This window comes from Lolium perenne, chromosome 4 (genome assembly GCF_019359855.2).
Source record: "Lolium perenne isolate Kyuss_39 chromosome 4, Kyuss_2.0, whole genome shotgun sequence".
Classification (NCBI taxonomy): Eukaryota; Viridiplantae; Streptophyta; class Magnoliopsida; order Poales; family Poaceae; genus Lolium; species Lolium perenne.
In genome coordinates this window covers 54,798,924-54,811,593 of record NC_067247.2, presented here as the reverse complement: position 1 = coordinate 54,811,593, position 12,670 = coordinate 54,798,924, and positions in this window count along the sequence as shown.

Sequence of the window (12,670 nt, the reverse complement as noted above, 5' to 3'; positions counted from 1 at the left end):
TCGCAGACGGCGCTACTGGCGGAGTACGAGCGGCAGGAGCGGCTCATCGCCAGCAGCGACGACCCCGAGGACTGCCCAGGTCTGTGGGCGGCGTTCTTGGCGTCCATGAACGACAAGGACGCCTGGAGGGGCGACCTCGACGCGGCGATCGCCTTGTCCATCCGCGACTTCGGCAAGCCGCTGTTGGACCTCACCGACGACGGCGAGGCAGGACCAAGCGGCGCGGTGAAGGACGAGCCCGTCGACGAGCGCGTCAAGCAGGAGATCATCACCGACGAGATGTACAACTTCCAGCAGTACTACGACGCCTCCGGCCGCCGCAAGTGGTTCTAGATTAGGTTTAGTTTAAATTTAGTCAAATTTCGTTCGAATCTACGTAAGTTTAGACGAATCTTAATCGAATCTCGTTAAGTTTAAAATTTCCGAAATTTTGTTTGGGGGACGCGACTGGGGAGCAACGTCCTCCAAACACGGCACGAACGAAACACGTCCCCCAAACGCTCAATCCGACGCGGTTTGGGGACGCGGCTGGAGATGCTCTAGGTGCCTTGAAACCGGCGGGATGCTTGGAATGGCTGGGCAGAGAATACTTGGAATGGAATTGTTGAGGTGGTTTGCTTTGGGAGGGGGAGCTGCGTGGGGATGGATTTATATAATATATATACGAGCGAGAGACATGGATGCTGCAAAGGTCCTTTGGAAGAAGGCAGCTGGAGCATCCCTCCATGTCAACACGATAATGGAGTAGATGAGCCTTTACATTCAGTCACGCCAACACGTGCGAGAACATCCCGAGCATACTTTGATTGACTTAGCACTAATTCATCATCAACTTTCTGAACTTCAATTCCTAGAGAATAGTGTAGATCACCAAGATCTTTCAATGCAAATTCATTGCTTAAGTTCTTCAAAAGAGCATCTGTTGGAGACTGTGAAGAACTAGCAACTATAATATCATCTACATATATAAACATGAATATAAGTAACATTGGACTTGGACTTGTGATAGATGAACAAGGATGTGTCAGTCTAGAATACCATGTTCGAGGCGCTTGTTTGAGTCCATACAATGCCTTATCAAGTTTGCAAACAAATGATGGTTTAGACTTATCTTCATACTCTGGTGGTTGTCTCATATAGACCTCCTCTTCCAGAACACCATATAAGAACGCGTTCTTGACATCTAGCTGTCGTAAACTCTAACCCCTGGATACAGCAATTGCTAACACAAGTCGAACAGTAGCAATTTTAACCACTGGACTAAAGGTATCTTCATAATCTAGTCCATACCTTTGCTTAAAACCTTTGGCTACTAATCGAGCCTTATATCTATCAATTGTTCCATCAGATTTCCCCTTGATTTTATAAATCCAACGGCAATCAATAATATTTGTACCTTGCCATCGTGGAACCAATCTCCAAGTCTGATTCTTCATAAGTGCATCATATTCTTCGTCCATTGCTCCGTGCCACTTGGGATCAGAAAGTGCAATGTCGAGACTTGTTGGTTCATCTACAGACGCAGACGGATCGTTGCCACCGTCTATATATATTCCCTGTAAGCCGCCGCTAGGGTTTCGTCGCATCATTGTACACCCACGGCATTTGTAAACACCACCGAAATAGTGAAGTTTTGTTGGCTGGCGCCCGTGGTTTTTTCCCTTGTGTGTTGCAAGGGTTTTTCCACGTTAAAATCTCGTGTCCCCTGCAGTGTTTTATTTTTCATTCTTCGTTTATTGTGCATCTCGATTATAACAAGTGGTCTGGCAAGGCGACAACGGTGGCACACTGCAGGCTGATACGAGCACGGAGGGGGGAGGATTTCGTAGGGTGGACTGGGTGGCCGACAGGTGGCACCAATTAATGCAAGTTACACAGCACCGTCTTCCTGTGCCACATCATCCTTACGGGTGGGTCTCACTACTAGTTTTATTGTCAATTCAAGTTCAATTCCTTTTTAGCGTGTAGCCTTGGAGCAAAACGGGACGGCTAGGCATCGCAACGCATTGTTCTTAAAACCAGACCGGTGAGTGAGACTCTTTCTTCACAAATCCCATATTCTATCAGGCTTCAGGTGTGTGCCTGCATAAGTGGTTAGATGATCGCAAGTTCGAAAGAACGCTGAAACAAAACAACAATTAATCATCACAAATCATTCAACCGCATCCATCGGCACTTCTTATAAACGAGCAAGTCAACTGAACTTAAGACAAGGGAAAAGAAGAAGAAGAAGAATCATTGTTCCAAGAGACCAAGTGCTATCTCAACTCTTTTTTTTGCAACGTGCCTTTTTCATTAAGCAAGGGGGAAAAACCATCCAAACTGTACAAGAGATGGCATATTTAGATTAAGGTGAAAATATGCCCCAGATAACAACGCAACGCAAACGAAAAAATAAAAAAGAAGGGGGAAGAAAGTAGTCAGGTTAGCCGATGCCCAGTGAAGATGCGTCTGTTTCGTTCCTTCCAAGCTTTTCATAGAACATAAAGGAAATGACCGCTGATGTGTTTCTGTTCCTTATTAGCCTTTCCGGAGATCAAGGTGTCCCACCACTCCGAGATAGATTGGTAGACATGGCGAGTGTCAGGGCTGTCATCGTTGTCCCAGGACTTCATTCCAACGGCGGAGCTTAATGGGGGCGAACCTGGGCTGTCGCCCCCTAGCGAAAACCCAAAAAAATTACTACCCCCTAGTACGCTGCAGCCCATAAGGCCCATTGCTAAATTCCTTTGTACCTGGGAGCTTCCAGGCCAAAGACGAACAGGCGGAACAATCAATTCTCTCTTGTTCTCTGTTCGTTAGCTAGGGCGACGATTCAACATGGTGCGGATGGTGTGGGCATGATCGGCCGGGCGGCCGGCGGTGGCGCGGGGTGCTGGCAACGGCGGTCAGACTACTTCCATCGCGAGCAACTCCTCTTCACATCCTGGCTACGCACGGTGAGAACTGAGAAAGCCACCTGCCTCCATCCTCTGCTGATCTGATCTCCGGCCGTCTCTCACTGGCAGGTAGTTTTCCCCTTTCCTACCACTGCCTTAATTTAGTTCTTGCTTTTTTTTTGCTCTGATTCATTCTAGATTTGGGGAAAATTCGTGCTAGGTTATAATTTTAATTATACATATTGTTGTTTCGTTGTTCAGGTAGGAAGTAGCGATGGGCAAGGCCAAAACCATCGATTCATTTTACCGAAAAAAGAGAGATGAATTTGAAGCTGATGACTAGTACTTCCTGAACGTGAAGAACCCACTGCACCTGTTCAGCCCCCTCTCTTGTTGCTTGAATTTGAACAAAATCATGAAGAGCAAGTGCGTCCAACTCAAACAAATGAAGTTGTATTTCGTGGCATTGAATATTTGGAGCGGGGTCCAAGTCCACAGATTTGGCAATATCCAGTCAGTCAAAGAGATGATGTGCGCCGAGCATATTTGAAACTAGGCCCTATGCAGCCACTTCTGAAGAACTACAAAGCATATGGTACTGGAAGTCAGAAATGCCGGTTTAAGTACAATTGGTTCAGTCTTTTCCCAGCATGGTTGGAGTACTCGGAAAGTAGCCACCGTGCAACCACCCGCTGCCGCCGCTGTTTAAAGACGCCCTGCAGTTCTCACCGCTCACGAACCATCTCGTCACCGCCGCCTCCCCCCTCCCAGATCTTCTCCTCGCCGCTCCAGAAATGTCGAGCTCGTCCTTGATACGCGTACAGCACGCGTCCGTTGGGAACCCCAAGAGAAAGGTGTGATGCGTACAGCGGCAAGTTTTCCCTCACTAAGAAACCAAGGTTTATCGAACCAGTAGGAGCCAAGAAGCACGTTGAAGGTTGATGGCGGCGGAGTGTAGTGCGGCGCAACACCAGGGATTCCGGCGCCAACGTGGAACCTGCACAACACAACCAAATTACTTTGCCCCAACGTGATAGTGAGGTTGTCAATCTCACCTGCTTGTTGTAACAAAGGGTTAGATGTATAGTGTGGATAATGATTGTTTGCAGAGAACAGTAGAACGAGTATTGCAGTAGATTGTATTCGATGTAAAAGAATGGACCGGGGTCCACAGTTCACTAGTGGTGTCTCTCCCATAAGATAAATAGCATGTTGGGTGAACAAATTACAGTTGGGCAATTGACAAATAAAGAGGGCATGACCATGCACATACATGTTATGATGAGTATTGTGAGATTCAATTGGGCATTACGACAAAGTACATAGACCGCTATCTAGCATGCATCTATGCCTAAAAAGTCCACCTTCAGGATATCATCCGAACCCCCTCCAGTATTAAGTTGCAAACAACAGACAATTGCATTAAGTATGGTGCGTAATGTAATCAACAAATACATCCTTAGACATAGCATTGCTGTTTTATCCCTAGTGGCAACAGCACATCCACAACCTTAGAACTTTCTGTCACTGTCCCAGATTTAATGGAGGCATGAACCCACTATCGAGCATAAATACTCCCTCTTGGAGTTACAAGCAAAAACTTGGCCAGAGCCTCTACTAGCAACGGAGAGCATGCAAGATCATAAAAAACACATAGATGATAGATTGATAATCAACATAACATAGCATTCACTATTCATCGGATCCCAACAAACGCAACATGTAGCATTACAGATAGATGATCTTGATCATGTTAGGCAGCTCACAAGATCCAACAATGATAGCACAATTAGGAGAAGACGACCATCTAGCTACTGCTATGGACCCATAGTCCAGGGGTGAACTACTCACTCATCACTCCGGAGGCGACCATGGCGGTGAAGAGTCCTCCGGGAGATGATTCCCCTCTCCGGCGGGGTTCTGGAGGCGATCTCCTGAATCCCCCGAGATGGGATTGGCGGCGGCGACGTCTCTGGAAGGTTTTCCGTATCGTGGCTCTCGGTACTGGAACTATTATCGACGAAGGCTTATGTAGGCGGAAGGGTAGGTCAGGGGGCGCCACGAGGGCCCCACACGCCAGGACCGCGCGGCCCAAGCCTTGGCCGCGCCGCCCTGTTGTGTGGGCGCCTCGTCGCCCCACTTCGTTTCCTCTCCGGACTTCTGGAAGCATCGTGGAAAAATAAGATCCTGGGCGTTGATTTCGTCCAATTCCGAGAATATTTCCTTACTAGGATTTCTGAAACCAAAAACAGCAAAACGATATCGGCTCTTCGGCATCTCGTTAATAGGTTAGTGCCGGAAAATGCATAAATATGACATAAAGTATGTATAAAACATGTGAGTATCATCATAAAAGTAGCATGGAACATAAGAAATTATCGATACGTTGGAGACGTATCAGCATCCCCAAGCTTAGTTCCTACTCGTCCCGAGTAGGTAAACGATAACAAAGATAATTTCTGAAGTGACATGCCATCATAATCTTGATCAATACTAGTGTAAGCACTGATACGCGTACATCACGCGTCCGTTGGGAACCCCAAGAGGAATGTGTGATGCGTACAGTGGCAAGTTTTCCCTCAGTAAGAAACCAAGGTTTATCGAACCAGTAGGAGCCAAGAAGCACGTTGAAGGTTGATGGCGGGGAGATGTAGTGCGACGCAACACCAGGAATTCCGGCGCAAACGTGGAACCTGCACAACACAACCAAAGTACTTTGCCCCAACGAAACAGTGAGGTTGTCAATCTCACCGGCTTGCTGTAACAAAGGATTAGATGTATAGTGTGGATGATGATTGTTTGCAGAAAACAGTAGAACAAGTATTGCAGTGGATTGTATTCGATTAAAAGAATGGACCGGGATCCACAGTTCACTAGTGGTGTCTCTCCCATAAGATAAATAGCATGTTGGGTGAACAAATTACAGTTGGACAATTGACAAATAGAGAGGGCATGACCATGCACATACATGATATGATGAGTATAGTGAGATTTAATTGGGCATTACGACAAAGTACATAGACCGCTATCCAGCATGCATCTATGCCTAAAAAGTTCACCTTCAGGTTATCATCCGAACCCCTTCCAGTATTAAGTTGCAAACAACAGACAATTGCATTAAGTATGGTGCGTAATGTAATCAATAACTACATCCTCGGACATAGCATCAATGTTTTATCCCTAGTGGCAATAGCACATCCATAACCTTAGAGGTTTCTCTCACTCCCCCAGATTCACGGAGACATGAACCCACTATCGAGCATAAATACTCCCTCTTGGAGTTACAAGCATCAACTTGGCCAAAGCATCTACTAGTAACGGAGAGCATGCAAGATCATAAACAACACATAGATTGATAATCAACATAACATAGTATTCTCTATTCATCGGATCCCAACAAACACAACATATAGCATTACAGATAGATTATCTTGATCATGTTAGGCAGCTCACAAGATCCGACAATGAAGCATAATGAGGAGAAGACAACCATCTAGCTACTGCTATTGACCCATAGTCCAGGGGTGAACTACTCACTCATCACTCCGGAGGCGACCATGGCGGTGTAGAGTCCTCCGGGAGATGAATCCCCTCTCCGGCAGGATGCCGGAGGCGATCTCCTGAATCCCCCGAGATGGGATTGGCGGCGGCGGCGTCTCTGGAAGGTTTTCCGTATCGTGGCTCTCGGTACTGGGGGTTTCGCGACGAAGACTATTTGTAGGCGAAGGGCAGAGTCGGGAGAGTCACGAGGGGCCCACACGCTAGGTTCGCGCGGCCAGCTCTTGGGCCGCGCCGCCCTACTGTGGTGCCGCCTCGTGGCCCCACTTCGTCTTCTCTTCGGTCTTCTGGAAGCTTCGTGTGAAAATAGGCCCTTGGGCGTTGATTTCGTCCAATTCCGAGAATATTTCCTTACTAGGATTTCTGAAACTAAAAACAGCAGAAAACAGCAACTGGCTCTTCGGCATCTCGTTAATAGGTTATTGCCGGAAAATGCATAAATATGACATAAAGTATGCATAAAACATGTAGATATCATCAATAATGTGGCATGGAACATAAGAAATTATCGATACGTCGGAGATGTATCAGCATCCCAAGCTTAGTTTTGCTCGTCCGGCAGTAAACGATAACAAAGATAATTTCTGGAGTGACATGCCATCATAACCTTGATCATACTATTGTAAGCATATGTAATGAATGCAGCGATCAAAACAATGTAAATGACATGAGTAAACAAATGAATCATATAGCAAAGACTTTTCATGAATAGTACTTCAAGACAAGCATCAATAAGTCTTGCATAAGAGTTAACTCATAAAGCAATAATTCGAAGTAGAGGTATTGAAGCAACACAAAGGAAGATTAAGTTTCAGCGGTTGCTTTCAACTTGTAACATGTGTATCTGATACGTCTCCGACGTATCGATAATTTCTTGTGTTCCATGCCACATTATTGATGATATCTACATGTTTTATGCACACTTTATGTCATATTCATGCATTTTCTGGAACTAACCTATTAACAAGATGCCGAAGAGCCAGTTGCTGTTTTCTGCTGTTTTTGGTTTCAGAAATCCTAGTAACGAAATATTCTCGGAATTGGACGAAATCAACGCCCAGGGTCCTATTTTGCCACGAAGCTTCCAGAAGACCGAAGAGGAGACGAAGTGGGGCCACGAGGCGGCCAAACCCTAGGGCGGGCCCTCGTGTGGCCCCCTGACCTGCCCTTCCGCCTACTTAAAGCCTCCGTCGTGAAACCCCCAGTACCGAGAGCCACGATACGGAAAACCTTCCAGAGACGCCGCCGCCGCCAATCCCATCTCGGGGGATTCAGGAGATCGCCTCCGGCACCCTGCCGGAGAGGGGAATCATCTCCCGGAGGACTCTACGCCGCCATGGTCGCCTCCGGAGTGATGAGTGAGTAGTTCACCCCTGGACTATGGGTCCATAGCAGTAGCTAGATGGTTGTCTTCTCCCCATTGTGCTTAATTGTCGGGTCTTGTGAGCTACCTAACATGATCAAGATCATCTATCTGTAATTCTATATGTTGCGTTTGTTGGGATCCGATGAATAGAGAATACTATGTTATGTTGATTATCAATTCATGTCTATGTGTTGTTTATGATCTTGCATGCTCTCCGTTACTAGTAGATGCTCTGGCCAAGTAGATGCTTGTAACTCCAAGAGGGAGTATTTATGCTCGATAGTGGGTTCATATCTCCGTGAATGCAGGGAGTGACGAAACCTCTAAGATTATGGATGTGTCTTTGTTGCCACTAGGGATAAAACATTGGTGCTATGTTCGAGGATGTAGTTACCGATTACATTACGCGCAATACTTAATGCAATTATCTGTTGTGAGCAACTTAATACTGGAGGGGGTTCGGATGATAACCTGAAGGTGGACTTTTTAGGCATAGATGCATGCTGGATAGCGGTCTATGTACTTTGTCGTAATGCCCAATTAAATCTCACAATACTTATCATGACATGTATGTGCATTGTTATGCCCTCTCTATTTGTCAATTGCCCAACTGTAATTTGTTCACCCAACATGTTGTTTATCTTATGGGAGAGACACCTCTAGTGAACTGTGGACCCCGGTCCAATTCTCTATACTGAAATACAATCTACTGCAATAATGTTCTACTGTTTTCTGCAAACAATCATCATCCACACTATACATCTAATCCTTTGTTACAGCAAGCCGGTGAGATTGACAACCTCACTGTTTCGTTGGGGCAAAGTACTTTGGTTGTGTTGTGCAGGTTCCACGTTGGTGCCGGAATCTCTGGTGTTGCGCCGCACTACATCCCGCCGCCATCAACCTTCAACGTGCTTCTTGACTCCTACTGGTTCGATAAACCTTGGTTTCTACTGAGGGAAACTTGCCGCTGTGCGCATCACACCTTCCTCTTGGGGTTCCCAACGGACGCGTGTCGAACGAAAAGACAATACGTCAACCACGCGCATCAAGCAAATTTCTGGCGCCGTTGCCGGGGAGATCAAGACACGCTGCAAGGGGAGTCTCCACTTCCCAATCTCTTTACTTTGTTTGTGTCTTGCTTAGTTTTATTTACTACTTTGTTTGCTGCACTAAATCAAAATACAAAAAAATTAGTTGCTAGTTTTACTTTATTTGCTATCTTGTTTGCTATATCAAAAACCCAAAAAAAATTAGTTACTTGCATTTACTTTATCTAGTTTGCTTTATTTACTACTGCTAAAATGGCCACCCCTGAAAATACTAAGTTGTGTGATTTCACAACCACAAATAATAATGATTTCTTATGCACACCTATTGCTCCACCTGCTACTACAGCAGAATTCTTTGAAATTAAACCTGCTTTACTGAATCTTGTTATGCGAGAGCAATTTTCTGGTGTTAGTTCTGATGATGCTGCTGCCCATCTTAATAATTTTATTGAACTATGTGAAATGCAAAAGTATAAGGATGTAGATGGTGATATTATTAAATTGAAATTGTTTCCTTTCTCATTAAGAGGAAGAGCTAAAGATTGGTTGCTATCTCTGCCTAAGAATAGTATTGATTCATGGACTAAATGCAAGGATGCTTTTATTGGTAGATATTATCCCCCTGCTAAAATTATATCTTTGAGAAGTAGCATAATGAATTTTAAACAATTAGATACTGAGCATGTTGCACAAGCATGGGAAAGAATGAAATCTTTGGTTAAAAATTGCCCAACCCATGGACTGACTACTTGGATGATCATCCAAACCTTTTATGCAGGACTGAATTTTTCTTCGCGGAACCTATTGGATTCAGCTGCTGGAGGTACCTTTATGTCCATCACTCTTGGTGAAGCAACAAAGCTCCTTGATAATATGATGATTAATTACTCTGAATGGCACACGGAAAGAGCTCCACAAGGTAAGAAGGTAAATTCTGTTGAAGAATCCTCTTCCTTGAATGATAAGATTGATGCTATTATGTCTATGCTTGTGAATGATAGGACTAATGTTGATCCTAATAATGTTCCGTTAGCTTCATTGGTTGCCCAAGAAGAACATGTTGATGTAAACTTCATTAAAAATAATAATTTTAACAACAATGCTTATCGGAACAATTCTAGTAATAACTATAGGCCATATCCTTATAATAATGGTAACGGTTATGCTAATTCTTATGGGAATTCTTACAATAATAATAGGAACACACCCCCTGGACTCGAAGCTATGCTTAAAGAATTTATTAGTACACAAACTGCCTTTAACAAATCTGTTGAGGAAAAACTCAATAAAATTGATATTCTCGCTTCTAAGGTTGATAGTCTTGCCTCTGATGTTGATCTTTTGAAATCGAAAGTTATGCCTAATAGGGATATTGAAAATAAAATTGTTACTATAGCAAATGCCATCCAAGTTAGAATTAATGAGAATATAAGATTAATGGCTGAATTGCGTGCTAGGCGGGATAGAGAAGAAAATGAAAAACTAGCTAAAGAGAAAAATGTAGCTAAAGTTTGGACTATTACCACCACAAGTAATGTTGATTCTTCACATGTTGCTGCACCTTCTACTATTAATGGTAAAATAATTGGTGTTGGCAATGTTTCTACTCCTAGTGCAAAGCGTACAAAACTGCCTGAAATTGCTAAAACTGCTGAAATTGCTTGTGATAAAACTGCTGAAATTTTTTCCAACCTTGGGGATGATGATCCCATTGCTGTAGCTCATAATGATTTAGATTTTGATGATTGCCACATCTCTGAAGTTATAAAGTTCTTACAAAAACTTGCTAAGAGTCCCAACGCTAGCGCTGTAAACTTGGCTTTCACAAAACATATTACAAATGCTCTCATAAAAGCTAGAGAAGAGAAACTAAAACTTGAAACTTCTATTACTAGGAAGCTAGAGGATGGTTGGGAACCCATCATTAAAATGAGGGTCAATGATTTTGATTGTAATGCTTTATGTGATCTTGGTGCAAGTATTTCTGTTATGCCTAAGAAAGTCTATGATATGCTTGACTTGCCACCATTGAAAAATTGTTATTTGGATGTTAATCTCGCTAATAATGCTAAAAAGAAACCTTTGGGGAGAGTTGATAATGTTCATATTATGGTTAACAATAACCTTGTCCCCGATTTTGTTGTCTTGGATATTGAATGCAATGCATCTTGCCCCATTATATTGGGAAGACCTTTTCTTCGAACTGTTGGTGCTATCATTGATATGAAGGAAGGTAATATTAAATATCAATTTCCTCTCAAGAAAGGTATGGAACACTTCCCTAGAAAGAGAATGAAGTTACCTTTTGATTCTATTATTAGAACAAATTATGATGTTGACACTTCGTCTCTTGATAATACTTGATACACACTTTCTGCGCCTAGCTGAAAGGCGTTAAAGAAAAGCGCTTATGGGAGACAACCCATGTTTTTACTACAGTACTTTGTTTTTATTTTGTGTCTTGGAAGTTGTTTACTACTGTAGCAATCTCTTCTTATCTTAGTTTAGTGTTTTATTGTGCCAAGTAAAGTCGTTGATAGTAAAGTTCATACTAGATTTGGATTACTGCGCAGAAACAGATTTCTTTGCTGTCACGAATCTGGGCTGTTTTCTCTGTAGGTAACTCAGAAAATTATGCCAATTTACGTGAGTGATCCTCAGATATGTACGCAACTTTCATTCAATTTGAGCATTTTCATTTGAGCAAGTATGGTGCCTCGATAAAATTCGTCAATACGAACTGTTCTGTTTTGACAGATTCTGCCTTTTATTTCGCATTGCCTCTTTTGCTATGTTGGATGAATTTCTTTGATCCATTAATGTCCAGTAGCTTTATGCAATGTCCAGAAGTGTTAAGAATGATTGTGTCACCTCTGAACATGTTAATTTTTATTGTCCACTAACCCTCTAATGAGTTGTTCTAAGTTTGGTGTGGAGGAAGTTTTCAAGGATCAAGAGAGGGAGATGATACAACATGATCAAGGAGAGTAAAAGCTCTAAGCTTGGGGATGCCCCAGTGGTTCACCCCTGCATATTCTAAGAAGACTCAAGCGTCTAAGCTTGGGGATTCCCAAGGCATCCCCTTCTTCATCGACAACATTATCAGGTTCCTCCCCTGAAACTATATTTTTATTCCATCACATCTTATGTGCTTTGCTTGGAGCGTCGGTTTGTTTTTGTTTTTGTTTTTGTTTTGTTTGAATAAAATGGATCCTAGCATTCACTGTATGGGAGAGAGACACGCTCCGCCGTTGCATATGGACAAGTATGTCCTTAGGCTTTACTCATAGTATTCATGGCGAAGTTTCTTCTTCGTTAAATTGTTATATGGTTGGAATTGGAAAATGCTACATGTAGTAATTTGCTATAATGTCTTGGATAATGTGATACTTGGCAATTGTTGTGCTCATGTTTAAGCTCTTGCATCATATACTTTGCACCCATTAATGAAGAAACACCTAGAGCTTGCTAATTTGGTTTGCATATTTGGTCTCTCTAAAGTCTAGATAATTTCTAGTATTGAGTTTGAACAACAAGGAAGACGGTGTAGAGTCTTATAATGTTTACAATATGTCTTTTATGTGAGTTTTGCTGCACCGGTTCATCCTTGTGTTTGTTTCAAATAACCTTGCTAGCCTAAACCTTGTATCGAGAGGGAATACCTCTCATGCATCCAAAATACTTGAGCCAACCACTATGCCATTTGTGTCCACCATACCTACCTACTACATGGTATTTCTCCGCCATTCCAAAGTAAATTGCTTGAGTGCTACCTTTAAATTCCATCATTCGCCTTTGCAATATATAGCTCATGG